Source organism: Salvelinus namaycush, chromosome 20 (genome assembly GCF_016432855.1).
Source record: "Salvelinus namaycush isolate Seneca chromosome 20, SaNama_1.0, whole genome shotgun sequence".
In the NCBI taxonomy this organism is placed as follows: Eukaryota; Metazoa; Chordata; class Actinopteri; order Salmoniformes; family Salmonidae; genus Salvelinus; species Salvelinus namaycush.
This window is the reverse complement of record NC_052326.1, coordinates 11,050,096-11,067,119: the sequence shown is the minus strand read 5'-3', so window position 1 is coordinate 11,067,119 and position 17,024 is coordinate 11,050,096.

Below are 17,024 nucleotides of genomic sequence, written 5' to 3'. Positions count from 1 at the left end.
TCGCTATTTGTGAATTTGTAAATCGGACAGTGCAGTTAGATTAACAAGAATGTAAGCTTTCAACCGATATAAAACACTTGTATGTACCTAAATGTTTAATATTCATAATTTTTATGATTATTTATTTGATTTGCACGCCCTCCAGTCTCACCGGAAGTTGTCCCGCTAGCAGGATGCCTAGGCTTAAGAAGTTTTAATGGCCATGGACAAGTGGTGCACGTTCTGCCTTGAACCTGCATTCAAGGACCTGTGCCAGGGATTCTAATCAGAACAAAGAGACAATTGTGCAAAAGCATTAGCTACCCAAAATATTTGTTTTTCAATGTGTTTATTTGTAACAGCTAAAAATAAAAGTGATTGATTTAATAAAAACAATTACAGATTATGGAATTAACCCATGTGACAATCTACGTAACATAATAAAAAATCCCGATTCAAATCCATCAGTGTTTGTCAGGCTAAGAGACATCCTGAAAATCGATCTTCTCACGATAACGTCCTTAGCGTCCGAACAGTTTGGCCTACAAACTAATATGACCACTCTATGGAAAGATGAGACTCACAGCCACAGTTGTCACAACACTCGTCTGAAGTTAACCCATACAAATGAATGGAAGTATGGAGGTAGTTTTGTGCCAACAAAAATAAGGGGTTAAATATGTGTCCAAAATAACAAAACTATTTTCCTGAGCTTTATTACATCTCATGTATATATATACAGACGGATTCAAAGTATATTTACATTGTAATACTTCTGACAGCCAACTTTCTAACTTCGCTCATAACTTTTGTACTTTTATACATTCAAGACGGTCATAAGATTTTTCGGCATCAGTAGCAATTATTGATAAATCTATATATTGTTTTTCAGCATATTGTATTAAACTGAAACATATTTTGTTTGTAAGTGTCTATTTTTAACAAAGCCTGTTTGATTGATATGTATCAAGTCTAGTAAAGACTTTTGGCATGCTATTGCTTATGAGATTTTTTATTATTTTATTGTCACAATTTATGAAACTTGTGGGTCTGTAATCAGCAGTGGAATCAGCAGTTTCCTGGTTTTAATATAACTGAATTAACTGTCTAAAGATTTTTTATTGCCTTTTTCTTTAACTTTAATTTCTAACTTTTGTGGTGTATGAGATTATCATTCCCCCAATGTATGTGGTAAAATCATTCCAAATGATATCAGGTGACTGCTTTTCTCTGTCCTTTATGTCTACATTTGTAATGGTAAAGGTTTTTATTTTTTATTCATGACTCAGTGAAAGTACTGACTTGGCTCCCGGTATATAGCAAACCGTTTGCAGCAACCCCCCACCCCTCAATCGGGAGATCTACAACTGGACATTTGCCAACTGCATGCCCAAGACACCTGCCACAACTACAAGTACTGTTGCGTAAGCCGACAGATCTTCCCCGAAATAGTCCGGCTCTTGGAACCGTTTGATTACTGACATGCTCTTCTTTGTGCACTGCTTAGCAATGTGTCCCACCCCTTTTCACTTGAAGCAAATTGTCTGATCGTCATCAGTAAACTTCGGTTTGGCTCTAGGTGTCCCACCTGCATTACCATTCTTCTCCTTGTTCAGAGCAAGACCTTGGATTGCATTTATTAGCTCCCCAATGACATTACAATGCTCGGCCACCACTTTAAGAACATCTTCCGAAGAGACAGCTGGTTTCAAGGTCAGAACACTGAGAATCCCTCCCTCTCGTATTACACCACACTTTCCTGCTCTTGACAACTTTAGTGTTACAGGGCTGGTCCTCCAGTGAGCAGGTGATGGCTTCCTCACGTACATCAAACAGAGTAGACTGAGTCCTCTTCCTGACTAACTTCCGCAGCTCTCTCTTGAGAGCAGGATCTATGACGCCCTCAAGGAACTGGTTTCTGACATTTTATCCTCGGAAACAGAGTCTTGTTCTTGTTTCAGTACAGAGCTAAGCATCTGCGAGAAATCACAAAAATCCTCTCCCTCGCTCTGATGCAGGCCATAGAAGGTGTGTAACAGCTGAGATGCACTACACTTCTCTATATTAGCCCCCTTAGATACGAGAACAGGTCACTGGGCTGCTTTGACTCCCCACCCATGCGTAACTGCACTTCCTCTAAGGCTGACCCCTCAGAGACAGTATGAAATCTACCTTTTCATCAGTACTCTAATCTCTGGCTCAAATTACATGTTCAATCGGGTTCAAGTCCGGGCTCTGGCTGGGCCACTCAAGGATATTCAGAGACTTGTCCCATAGCCACTCCTGCATTGTCTTGGCTGTGTGCTTAGGGTCGTTGTCCTGTTACATGGTTGGGCAATTCAAGTCCTCAGGGGCCTGATTGGTGTCACAGTTTTGCCTCAGCCCCAGCTAACACACCTGACTCCAATAATCAACTAATCATGATCTTCTGTTTAGAATTCAGTTTGATTAATCAGCTGTGTTTGCTACGAATGGAGAAAAAGTGTGACACCAAGCAGGCGCCCGAGGGCTGGTGTTGCCTACCCCTGTTAAGTTATTAGGTGAACCTTTGCCCCAGTCTGAGTTCCTGAGTGGGTTTTCATCAAGGATATCTCTGTACATTGCATCTTTCCTTCAATCCTGACTAGTCTCCCAGTCCATGCTGGTGAAAAACATCCCCACAGCATGATGCTGCCACCACTACGCTCCACCATAGGGATGGTGCCAGGTTTCCTCCAGACATGATGCTTGGCATTTAGGACAAAGAGTTAAATCTTGGTTCCATCAGACCAGAGAATTTGGTTTTTCATGGTCTGAGAGTCTTTAGGTGCATTTTGGCAAACTCCAAGCGGGCTTTCATGCGCCTTTTACTGAGGAGTTGCTTCCGGCTGGCCAATCTACCATAAAGACCTGATTGGTGGAGTGCTGCAGATATGGTTGTCCTTCTGGAAGGTTCTCCCATCTCCCCAGAGTTACCCTGGAGCTCTGTCTGAGTGACCATCAGGTTCTTGGTCACTTCCCTGACCAAGGCCCTTCTCCCCCAATTGCTCAGTTTGGCCAGGCGGCCAGCTCTAGGAAGAGTCTTGGTGGTTCCAAACTTCTTCCGTTTAAGACTGATGGAAGGCACTGTATTCTTGGGGACCTTCAATGCTGCAGAAATGTTTTGGTACCCTTCCCCAGATCTGTGCCTTGACACAATCCTGCCTTTGAGCTCTACGGACAATTCCTTTCGACCTCGTGGCTTGGTTTATACTCTGACATGCACTGTCAACAGTGGGACCTTATATAGACAGGTGTATGACTTTCCAAATCATGTTCAATCAATTACATTTTCCACAGGTGGACTCCAATTAAGTTGTAGAAACATCAGGATGATCAATGGAAACAGGATGCACCTCAATTTGAGGATCATAGCAAAGGTTCTGAATACTTATGTAAATAAGGTATCTGTTTTTAAATATGCAAAAAATGTCTGAAAACCTGTTTTCAATTTGTCATTATACAGCATTGTGTGTAGATGGATGAGGAAAAAAATAAATGTAATCTATTTTAGAATAAGGCTGTAACATAACAAAATGTGAAAAAAGTCAAGGGGTCTGAATACTTTCCGAATGCACTGTATCTGTACTGTTCATAGTCAGATGTACCTTCTCTTATATTGTTAATACTCGTGCTTGAGTATTAACAACATACGCAACACTATGACATAGTTTGTTACCCCATGCACCGGGCTACTTGGTTCAAGGTCAGTACCAGATTTGAAACAAGGCTAAATATCCTGCTTGGTTCCAGGAATAAAGTGGGCCATGGGCCAATGGAAATGAAATAGGAACCATGACATTCACAGGACAGCATGGCCCTGCAATGGAGATGCGCCATTAAATGTCCCGTATTGCTCCACAATGAGGAATGCCTCCTAGTGACTAACCTGCAACCCTGGTCGAGAAAAGCTTTGTGGAAGATCTCATACTCCTTATGCGTGTCTGAGTGTGTATAACACATTTTCACCCATCATGTATCATACAGATTTAAGATCTTAATTTCACCTATATTGTCACAGCAAAATCATCTTGTAGCAACAGGATTTGAACGTTTACTCCATAATGTTGCTTGATCGATGGTTAGACTATTATCTGGCCAAAAGTAAGCTACATGAAAAGTGCAGTACTGTTTATATAACCATGTGTTAGTGTTGGTTTTCTGTAAATTTATGTTAATTACAAAGCTCATCTGCATTTCCTGCAGTGTAGAAAAATTCTCAGCTACAAAAGTGTGACCGAATTAATGTATGAGATACTGTATACTGAAGTGTATTGTGTAGGCTGTCACAACCTGGCTCTTAGATGGTGACAAGCAAGGGAGTCCACACGTTGGCAGTTAAGGAGCAAAAATATGTATTAAATAACTAACAAGTATAAAACTACAAAGGAAAACTAACCTGTGAAGTGTGAAAGTAGGCATGTGAGGGGGGTAATGGAAATGCATGGATGAAGGTAAAATGTGTGTAAGTGTTGAAGGGTGCATCTAATCAAAAACCATAATCAACCAGATCACAAAAAAAATTGTGCTTGTGAAGAGAGAGAGCCTGGACTGGGCACCAGGAACTTTTATATTCTAGTTGATCCCAAACCCAGGTGCAACTTTAACGAGCCAATCAGCTCCACCTGTCCCCAATCTGCAAATAAAAGCACAAACACAGAAGAAGGCAGGGAGAGTGAGGGGGGTGTAACAAGGCTACGTGTTCAGTTTTGTAAAGTAGAAAATATGTCTCACGATTTGTCAGTGGGTTAATTGGCTTTTGAGGGTAGAGAGAGACAGGATCTACTCCTCTATCACCTGAGAAGCCCTCGCTGGAAAATAATTGCAGCTGATATTTCATTTGGAAAGTCGCAGCTATGTGGCGTGAAGGTCTGTGAAAATCTGAAAACATGTATAAAACCTATTTTGATAAGTTCATCCCAAAAAATAGGATTAATCGTCAACCTATAGTACCAGTCAAAAGTTGACACACCACCTCATTCCAGGGTTCTTCTTTATTTGAACTATTTTCTACATTGTAGAATAATAGTGTAGGCATCAAAGCTATGAAATAACACATGTAATCATGTAGTAAACAGTGTTAAATCTAAATATATTTTATATTTGAGATTCTTCAAAGTATACCCTGATGAAGACAGCTTGTCTGTCAAAATGTTGGTTATTTGGTTAAATTTTTCCATCTGAGCTCCGAGTGTGCGGCTTTCTTCCTTTTTCAAGATTCTTCAAATTAGCCGCCCTTTGCCTTTGACAAATTTCCATACTCTTGGCATTCTCTCAACCAGCTTCATGAGATAGTCACCTAGAATGCATTTCAATTAACAGGTGTGCCTTGACAAAAGTTAATTTGTGGAATTTCTTTCCTTCTTAATGCATTTGAGTCAATCGGTTATGTTGTGACAAGGTAGGGGTGGTATACAGAAGCCCTATTTGGTAAAGGACCGTCCATATTATGGCAAGAACTGCTCAAATAAGCAAGGGAAAATGACAGTTAATTTAAGGTTAATTTAAGACATGAAGGTCAGTCAATCCGGAAAATGTCAAGAACTACAGTATAAACGTTTCTTCAAGTGCAGTCGCAAAAACCATCAAGCGCTATGATGAAACTGGCTCTCATGAGGACCGCCACAGGAAAGGAAAACCCAGAGTTACCTCTGCTGCAGAGGATAAGTTCATTAAAGTTAACTGCACCTCAGATTGAAACCCAAATAAATGCTTCAGAGTTCAAATAACAGACACATCTCAACATCAACTGTTCAGACGAGACTGCGTGAATCAGGCCTTCATGGTTGAATTGCTGCAAATAAACCACTAATAAAGGACACCAATAAGAAGAAGAGACTTGCTTGGGCCAAGAAACACGAGCAATGGGCATTAGACCGGTGGAAATGTGTCCTTTCGTCTGATGAGTCCAAATGTTGAGGTTTTTGGTTCCAACCGCCGTGTCTTTGTGAGACACAGAGTAGGTGAACGGATGATCTCCGCATGTGTGGTTCCCACTGTGAAGCACGGAGGAGGAGTGATGGTGCTTTTCTGGTGACACTGTCAGTGATTTATTTAGAATTCAAGGCACACTTAACCAGCATGGCTACCACAGCATTCTGCAGCGATACGTCATCCCATCTGGTTTGCGCTTAGTGGGACTATCATTTGTTTTTCAACAGGACAATGACCCAACACACCTCCAGGCTGTGTAAGGGCTATTTGACCAAGAAGGAGAGTGATGGCGTGCTGCATCAGATGACCTGACCTCCACAATCCAATTGAGATGGTTTGGGATGAGTTGGACTGCAGAGTGAAGGAAAAGCAGCCAACAAGTGCTCAGCAAATGTGGGAACTCCTTCAAGAATGTTGGAAAAGCATTCCAGGTGAAGCTGGTTGAGAGAATGCCAAGAGTGTGCAAAGCTATCATCTAGGAAAAGGGTAGCTATTTGAAGAATCTCAAATATATTTTGATTTGTTTATCATTTTCTTTGGTTACTACATGATTCCGTATGTGTTATTTCATAGTTTTGATGTCTTCACTATTATTATACAACGTAGAATGAATAGGTGTGCCCAAACCTTTGACTGATACTATACATTGAAGAGTGTTGCTAATTATGTTCTAGATAACCCCTTAGGAACATGTTACACATTTTTGGGGGATTGCCTTGTCATATCAAACCTCTGAACTTTTTGTCCTCCACTGATCTTATCCTGCTTTGCGTTTGTTGAATGATAATATAATTTACTGCTGCAAAACAATTTACAGTTCTGGTTCACACCTGATTTCAACATTTAGACATACTGGATTTTAGGTGGATCCAGGTGGATTTTAGCATTTTGAAAGATTATGGACATGCACTATATACACAAAAGTATGTGGACACCCCTTCAACTTAGTAGATTGGGCTTTTTCAGCCACACCCATTGCTGACAAGTGTATAAAATTGAGCACACAGCCATGCCATCTCCACAGCCAAACATTGGCAGTAGAATGTTGCCTTACTTTAGAGCTCTTTGACTTTCAACGTGGCACCGTCATAGGATGCCACCATGTGTGTAAGATCGCGCCGACAGAGATAGTTGCCTCGCTTCAGGTCCTTAGGAAACTATGCAGCTTTTAGTTTTTTTATGTATTATTCCTTACATTGTTCGCCTAGAACATCTCAAGTGTTATTACATACAGCCGGGAAGAACTATTGGATATTAAAGCGATGTCAACTTACCAACAGTAAGACCAGGAATACGTCTTTCCCAAAGCGAATCCTTTGTTTGGACCTCCACCCTGGACATGGGATCATGGGACCCAAAACAACGCAGTCGCCGCAGGAGAGGCCGACGGAGCGGCCTACTGGTAAGACTCAGAAGGCGAGCACACCATACATCGCTTCCGAGCATATTACTCGCCAATGTTCAATCTCTAGATAACAAGGTGGATGAAATTAGGGCACGAGTTGCCTTCCAGAGAGACAGAGATTGTAACATTCTCTGTTTCACGGAAACATGGCTCACTCAGGATATGTTGTCAGAGTTGGTACAGCCACCTGGTTTCTTCATGCATCGCACTGACAGAAACAAACATCTCTCTGGTAAGAAGAATGGTGGGGGTGTATGACTTGTGATTACACCATGATTCGTTACTCATAACAACATACAGGAACTCAAGTTCTTTTGTTCACCTGACCTAGAATTCCTTACAATCAAATGCGGACCACATTATCTTCCAAGAGAATTATCTTTGATTATAGTCACAGCCGTGTATATCCCCCCAAGCAGATACCTTGTCGGCCCTGAACGAACTTCACTGGACTCTTTGTAAACTGGAAACCATATATCCTGAGGCTGCATGTATTGTAGCTGGGGATTTTCACAAAGCTAACCTGAGAACAAGACTTCCTAAATTCTATCAGCATATTGAATGCATGACACAAGCTAGTTGCATTCTAGATCATTGCTACTCTAACTTCCGCGATGTATACAAAGCCCTCCCCCTCCCTGCGATCAGCAAATCTGATCATGACTCCATTTTGTTGCTCCCGGCCTATAGACAGAAACTAAAACAGGAAACGCCCGTGCTCAGGTCTATCCAACGCTGGTCTGATCAATCGGATTCCACGCTTCAAGATTGCGTCGATCACGTGGACTGGGATATGTTCCGGATAGCCCAGACAACAACATTGATGTACATACTCTGACTCGGTGAGCGAGTTTATTAGCAAGTGCATCGGAGATGTCGCGCCCGCTGTGACTATTAAAACCTTTCCTAACCAGAAACCATGGATTGATGGCAGCATTTGCGCAAAACTGAAAGAGAGAACCACCGCTTTTAATCATGGCAAGGCGACTGGAATCATGACCAAATACAAACAGTGCAGCTGTTCCCTCCACAAGGCAAACAAACAAGCAAAGCAAAGCGTCAGTATAGAGACAAAGTAAAGTCGCAATTCAATGGCTCAAACATGAGACGGATGTGGCAGGGTCTACAGTCAGTCACGTATTACAAAAACAAAACCAGCCCCGTCGCGGACACCAGCCCCGTCGCCAGCCCCGTCGCGGACACCAGCCCCGTCGCCAGCCCCGTCGCGGACTTGCTCCCAGACAAATTAAACAACTTCTTTGCTCGCTTTGAGGACAATACATTGCCACTGACACGGCCCGCTACCAAAGCCTGTGGGCTCTCCTTCTCCGTGGCCAACGTGAGTAAAAGATTTAAACTTGTTAACCCTTGCAAGGCTGCCGGCCTTGACGGCATCCCTAGCTGCTTCCTCAGAGCATGCGCAGACCAGCTAGCTGGTGTGTTTACGGACAAATTCAATCAATCCCTATCCCAGTCTGCTGTCCCCATATGCTTCAAGATGGTCACCAATGTTCCTGTTCCCAAGAAAGCCAAGGTAACTGAACTAAATGGCTATTGCCCCGTGGCACTCACTTTTGTCATCATGAAGTGCTTTGAGAGACTAGTCAAGGATCATGTCACCTCTACCCTACCTGACCCTAGACCCACTCCAATTTGCTTACCGCCTCAATAGGTTCACTGATGATGCAATCGCCATCACACTGCCCTATCCCATCTGGACAAGAGGAATTCCTATGTAAGAATGCTGTTCATTCACTACAACTCATTATTTAACACCATAGTACCCTCCAAACTCGTCATTAAACTCGAGACCCTGGGTCTTGGCCCCGCCCTGTGCAACTGTGTCCTGGACCTGACAGCCGTCCCCAGGTGGTGAAGGTAGGAAACATCTCCACCTCGCTGATCCGCAACACTGGGGCCCCACAAGGGTGCTTTCTCAGCCCTCTCCTGTACTCCCTGGTCAACATGACTGCGTGGCCATGCACATTTCCAAATCAATCATCAAGTTTGCAGACGACATTACAGTGGTATTACCAACAACTGCGAGACGGCCTACAGGGAGGTGAGGGCCCTCAGAGTGTGGTGTCAGGTAAATAACCTCACTCAACGTCAACAAAACAGGTGATCATGGACTTCAGGAAACAGCCGAGGAAGCACCCTCCTTCCACATCGACGGGACAGTAGTGGAGAAGGTGGAAAGTTAAGTTCCTCGGCGTACACATCACGGACAAACTGAAATGGTCCACACAGACAGTGTGGTGAAGAAGGTGCAACTGCCCTCCAGGACACCTAACAACACCCGATGTCACAGGAAGGCCAAAAAGATCATCAAGGACAACAAACACCCGAGCCACTGCCTTTTCACCCCGCTGTCATCCAGAAGGCGAGGTCAGTACAGGTGCATCAAAGCTGGGACTGGGAGACTGAAAAACAGCTTCTATCTCAAGGCCATCAGACTGTTAAACAGCCATCACTAACATAGAGAGGCTGCTGCCAACAGATTCAAATCTCTGGCCACTTCAAGAAATTGACTGAATAAAAGTTATCACTAGTCACTTTAAATAACACCACTTTAGTAAGGTTTACATTTCCTACATTACTCATATTATAATACTGTATTCTATACCATATACTGCATCTTACCTATGCAGCACAGCAATCGCTCATCCATATATGTACATATTCATCCCTTTACATTTGTGTGTATAAAGGTAGTTGTGAATTTGTTAGATATTACTGCATTGTCGGAACTAGAAGCACAAGCATTTCGCTACACTTGCATTAACATCTGCTAACCATGTGTATGTGACCAATAAAATTAGATTGTATTCTTATCAGGTATCAAGGCGGGTGGGTACAGGGTCAGGACAGGCAAGGGTCAAAAACCAGGAGGACGAGAAAAGAAAGACTGGGGAAAAAGCAGGAGCTGACACAAATGCTGGTTGGCTTGACAAACAGAACAAAGGTATAAATACACAGGGGATAATGGGGAAGATTGGTGACACCTGGAGGGGGGTGGAGACAATCACAAAGACAAGTGAAACAGATCAGGGTGTGACAGTACCCCCCTCCAGGGGCAGAAGGTATGCCGACCTCTTCCTGCTCAGGGAAGAGTGGGTGCTGATACCCCAGGGAACACTCGATGGGAGATAGGCCCATGGCAGAGCAGGGAAGGGTGTTGTGGGCATAGGTCGACCCACACAAGCTACTGACTCCAGGTGGTGGGGTTGGCGGAGACCGGGCAGCGCAGGGTAGTTTTGAGGTCCTGGTTGGCTCGCTCCGACTGGCCGTTGGACTGGGGGTGGAACCCGGAGGACAGGCTGGCCGACAACCCAATGAGGGTGCAGAACGCCTTCCGGAACTGGGACGAGAACTGAGGACCTCGGTCGGAGACCATGTCCACGGGCAGACCATGGATCCGGAAGACATGCTGCCCCATGAGTTGGGCCATCTCTTTGGCAGAGGGTAGTTTGGGGAGAGGAATGAAGTGGGCAGCTTTGGAAAACCGATCCACCATGGTCAGGATGGCAGTGTTGCCATCAGATGGGGGAAGACCCATGACAAAGTCCAGGGATATGTGAGACCAGGGGCGGTGGGGGACAGGTAGTGTTTGGAGGAGATCAGCCCGAGCTTACCGAGGAGTCTTGTTCTGTGCACACACCGTGCAAGCGGCGACGAATGCGGACACGTCAGCAACCATAGTAGGCCACCAAAAGCGCTGTCGCACAAAAGCCAGGGTTCGACGGGTGGCAGGCAAGCCTGGAGGAGTGGGCCCACTCCAGGACCGCAGAGAGGACTGCGTCAGGAACAAACATCCGGTTATCAGGGCCCCCCCAGGGTTCGGCTGTGAACGCTATGCCTCACGGACCTGCTTTCCTATTCCCCAGCTGAGTGCCATCGCCAGGCATGAAGTGGGAAGGATGGTCTCGGGTTCCGGGGGTAGTAGTCCTGGGCCTTTAGCGGCGTGATAGTACATCTGGCTTGACATTCTTGGATCCCGGCTGGTATGAGAGGGAGAAGTTGAACCGTGTGAACAGCAGGGCCCATCTGGCTTGCTGGAGTTGAGGCACTTGGCGGTGCGGAGATATTCCAGGTTCTTGTGGTGAGTCCACGTGATGAATGGATGTTCCGCCCCCTCCAGCCAGTGCCTCCATCATGATCTTCACCACGAGAAGCTCACGATTCCCCACATCGTAGTTCCTTTCTGTGGCATTAAGGGCGATGGGAGAAGAAGGGTCAGGAATGTAACTTGAGGTCGAAGGCAGAACGCTGGTACAGGACAGCCCCCACTCCAACAGCCGAAACATCGGCCTCCACCTCGAACTGACGAGATGGGTCAGGATGAACCAGGATGGAAGCTGTGGTGAAGCGTTATGAGGTCCCGGGAACGCCCGGTCAGCAGCTGGGGACCACATGAACGGAACCTTGGGCGAGGTGAGTGCTGAGAGTGGGGAAGCCAATGCGCTGTAACCCCGGATAAAGCGGCGATAGAAGTTGGCGAACCCCAGGAAACGTTGCAGCTGTACCCTGGACGTAGGCTGAGGCTAATCCATCACTGCTCTCACCTTCCCGGGATCCATCTGGACACTCCCACAGAGATGATGTAACCCAGAAAGGGGATGGTGGAGCGATGGAACTCGCATTTCTCTGCCTTTACAAACAGCTGATTCTCCAAATGGCGTTGAAGGACCTGCCAGACATGGAGCACGTATTCTTGAGGGGAGTTGCAGAAGATGAGGATGTCATCAATGTAGACGAAGACGAAGACGAACCAGTTCAACATGTCACGGAGGACATCAAAAGAGAGGCTGGGAAAAACCAGGAGCTGAAAGGACAAACGCTAGTAAGCTTGACAAACAAGACGAACTGGCAACAGACAAACAGAAAACACAGGTGTAAGTACACAGGGGATAATGGGGAAGATGGGCGACACCTGGATGAGTTAGAGACAAGCACAAGGACAGGTGAAACAGATCAGGGCGTGACAGGATGAATTGGAACGCTGACTGCGAGCCAGGCCTAATCGCCCAATATCAGTGCCCGACCTCACTAATGCTTGCCTGAACGGAAGCAAGTCCCTGCAGCAATGTTCCAAGATCCAACACCAACTGAAAAGTGGAGGCTGTTATAGCAGCAAAGGGTTGACCAACTCCATATTAATGCCCATGATTTGGTAATGAGATGTTCGACAAGCAGTAACTGCTATAGTAAACAAGTCCCGCTTGTTGCATGGTTATTCATGAAATATCATTAAGTGTTATCATCTTTGCTCCATAGCTGCCATACGGGTGGTCATGCTCCTGTCCAGGGACTGAAATGTTTAGCGAGACCTGTCACCGTGGTTCAGACAGAGGCTTTTTAATCAACAATCACTTTGAATCATTTAGTGCAGCAGCAGGATGGTGGAGTAAGTCAACTGCAGTGTCACGCCCTGACCTTAGAGATCCTTTTTATGTCTCTATTTTGGTTTGGTCAGGGCGTGAGTTGGGGTGGGCATTCTATGTTTTGTGTTTCTATGATTTTCTATTTCTATGTTTTGGCCGGGTATGGTTCTCAATCAGGGACAGCTGTCTATCGTTGTCTCTGATTGGGAACCATACTTAGGTAGCCTTTTTTCACACCTGTTTTTGTGGGAAGTTGACTTTGTTTTAGGGCACATAGCCTTTGAGCTTCACGGTTTGTTTTTGTAATGTTTATTGTTTTGTTTGGCGTCATTTTGAATGAATAAAGAAAATGTACGCCCACCACGCTGCACTTTGGTCCTCTCCTTTAAACGGCCGTGACATGCAGTGGTAATAACCCCAGAGCCTATTATCATGAAGCTTATCATTCTATAGGGAAACTTAGCAAATCCAGACCTGGGAAGTCAATGGCTAATGCAGGGTCTTATTTTCACATAGCTGTGTTAATCAGATGTAATCCTACAGATAAAACCATGTGCACTATTATTAGTGTTTGGTAGAGGGTCCTAATTCCTTCTCTCACACACATCAATTAGAGAGCCAGGTCTGGGCTAGGATGAATAGTCTGCATTTCAGGATGTCAAGTACTGACATTTTTGGAAAGAGGAAGATTTAATAACACCCCTCTAAGGGTAATGCACTTTAGAACATAAGAAGCATCCCACTAAAATGTACAGCAAGCCTACTTAAATAATTATGGGGCAATTTCAAATGTACAGTATTGTGGAAGATCGTGGATTGCGATCGAAAGTTGAAAAGTAATGCACTTCATAAGTTAAGGAACACCCCTCTAAAAGTAATGAACTTCGCAACAAACACTCTAGAATCAGGTGTAAGGAACACAATTTAGTAAGGAACACCACTAACAGTGTTTCCCAACCCTGGTCCTCGAGTACCTCCAACAGTACACATTTTCGTTGAAGCCCTGGACCAACACACCTCATTCAACTCATTGAGGGCTTGACGATCAGTTGACAAGTTGAATCAGGTGTCCTTGCCCAGTGCTACAATTAACATATGTACTGTTGGGGGTACTCGAGGACCAGGCTTGGGAAACACAGCCCGAGTAGACTAATGCACTTTTTAACATAAGGAACACCCCACTAAATGTGATCCAGAGTCTATATACTACATTCAATATATTCTCATGTTTTACGGTGGAATTGTAAAGATACCCCTCATATAAACCTCCCAGTTTCTGCTTGTATATTTTGTATGAGTACTGCTTCTTTGTCAATTTGGGTTGTCTGTATACAACTCCCTTTTGCCAGATACTATTAGATACTGCCTGTTGTTAGAGATAAAAAAACAATACAGCCTTGATTACCGCAGCCAGGTGAAATTTAGTAGTCAACTTCTTTATTCCTATTAATTAATAATCACTCGGTGGGCTCCCGAGTATCCTGAGACGTCACTACAGACCTTGGTTCGATTCCAGGCTGTATCACAACTGGCCGTGAATGGGAGTCCCATAGGGCGGCGAGCAACTGGCCCAGAGTCGTCTGTGTTAAGGTTTGGCCGGGGTAGGCCATCATTATAAATAAGAATTTGTTCTTAACTGACTTGCCTAGTTAAATAAAGATAAAATTAAAAAAAATATTAACCGCTTTGGCAAGGAAAAATACTACATAGCCAACTGCGTCTTGAACTGGGAAGGGATGATGTCATGGTCTCTGAGTGTAGATCCACCTTTGATTGGACAGACTATGATTATAATGATTAGATTGGAGAGTTTTACACTCACATGTACTCTTTTAATCTCCACCCAGGCACAACCAGAAGAGGACTGGCCACCACTCAGAGCCTGGTTCCTCTCTCGATTTCATCCTAGGTTCATGAGTTTCTCCTAGCCACCGTGCTTCTACAGTACATTTGCATTGCTTGCTGCTTGGGGTTTTAGGATGGGTTTCTGTATGAGCACTTTGAAACATCTGCTGATGTAAAAAGGGCTTAACAAATAAATGTGATTTGATGTGGTCAGTGGGAGCCGATAGCTAAATCAAATCCAACTCTATTTGTCACATGCGCCGAATACAATGCTTACTTACAAGTCCTTAACCAACAGTGCAGTTCAAGAACAGTTAAGAAAATATTTACCAAATAGACTAAAGTAAAATATAAGAATAAAAAGTAACATAATAAGAATAACAGTAACGAGGCTATATACAGGGGGCACCGGTACCAAGTCAGTGTGCAGGGGTACAGGTTAGTGGTGGATATTGTGATTGTATGATTAGACTGATAAGCAGGGCCAACAAGGCATGGCTCATTGGGATCCACACTGCACGTACAACAGGTGCTGCATGCATGATAACAGCCTGAAACAATGTATCTTCTCAGAGAGCGAGCAAGAGGAGAGCACCCTGTGATGATGTGGTGGTTTAATCTATTATACCACATTGGCAATGGTAAAATATTTATTTTCAAAAAGAGAGCAGAGCAGATAGGAAGAAATGGCCCTGATTGGAAGTGAAGAAAAAGATTATGGGAAGGATTAATTATGCAATCCGGTATTACCTGAATGATTTAGTAGAAAGAATTGCCCCAAAGCCATGATATGCAAAACTACCGTTCACTGAAATGTATAGGAGGACATATTTTTTTGTGAACATATTCATATAGCTGATAACCTGGCTGGTAGTTGTGCAACTGTTGTGTAGTGGGTGGAGCAGACAGAGTCACATCCTCCATCCTCCCTATGGAATGCCTCAGAAGTCCTCATTCGATTCTAATGAGGGGAGGGACAACGAAATAAACCTAGGACCAAAGGTTGCTGTTCAATAGCCGTCAGTGCTATGATGTCACTTGGTGGTTTCCTACAAGCAATCAGTGCTGATTACAATACAGTAGTGCTCTGTGTTTGTTTAACCTCCTGCAGTGCTCGGAGATGTTTCCTTTCCCAGGCCCTGAGCATAGAAAACAAAATAACACCTGAGGGAGTTGGACTAAGGCCTTGCCTAAAGCTAATCTCTGAAGTGATCAGAATGATTTCTGCCAACATTTTCTATGAGGCCAGAAGTGAGCAATACAAGTTGCTTGTGAGGGAGAAAGTTGTCTGACTGCTCTGACTCTCGATATCCTATATATTTATTTTTATTTAACCTTTAATTTAACAGGGAAAACATATATAGGCCTAGGTCTCTTTTCCAATATGCCCTGTATAATACAATATAAATATACACGTTATATATATTAAAAAAAGAAACGTCCCTTTCTCAGGACCCTGTCTTCCAAAGATAATTCGTAAAAATCCAAATAACTTCACAGATCTTCATTGTAAAGGGTTTAAACACTGTTTCCCATGCTTGTTCAATGAACCATAAATAATTAATGAGCATGCACCTGTGGAACGGTCGTTAAGACACTAACAGCTTACAGGCGGTAGGCAATTAAGGTCACAGTTCTGAAAACTTAGGACACTAAAGAGACCCCCCCTTTGATCCCCCCCATTTGTTCATGGACACATTATTCAATTTCTGTTAGTCAAATGTCTGTGGAACTTGTTTATGTCTCTTGTTATGTCAGTTTATGTCTCAGTTGTTGAATCTTGCTATGTTCATACAAATATTTACATATTAAGGTTAAGTTTGCTGAAAATAAACGCAGTTGACAGTGAGAGGATGTTCCTTTTATTGCTGAGTTTTATATACACTGCTCAAAAAAATAAAGGGAACACTTAAACAACACAATGTAACTCCAAGTCAATCACACTTCTGTGAAATCAAACTGTCCACTTAGGAAGCAACACTGATTGACAATAAATTGCACATGCTGTTGTGCAAATGGAATAGACAAAAGGTGGAAATTATAGGCAATTAGCAAGACACCCCCAATAAAGGAGTGATTCTGCAGGTGGTGACCACAGACCACTTCTCAGTTCCTATGCTTCCTGGCTGATGTTTTGGTCACTTTTGAATGCTGGCGGTGCTCTCACTCTAGTGGTAACATGAGACGGAATTCTACAACCCACACAAGTGGCTCAGGTAGTGCAGCTCATCCAGGATGGCACATCAATGCGAGCTGTGGCAAGAAGGTTTGCTGTGTCTGTCAGCGTAGTGTCCAGAGCATGGAGGCGCTACCAGGAGACAGGCCAGTACATCAGGAGACGTGGAGGAGGCCGTAGGAGGGCAACAACCCAGCAGCAGGACCGCTACCTCCGCCTTTGCGCCCTTAACATCAAGAAAACGGTGGAGCTGATCGTGGACTTCAGGAAACAGCAGAGGGAG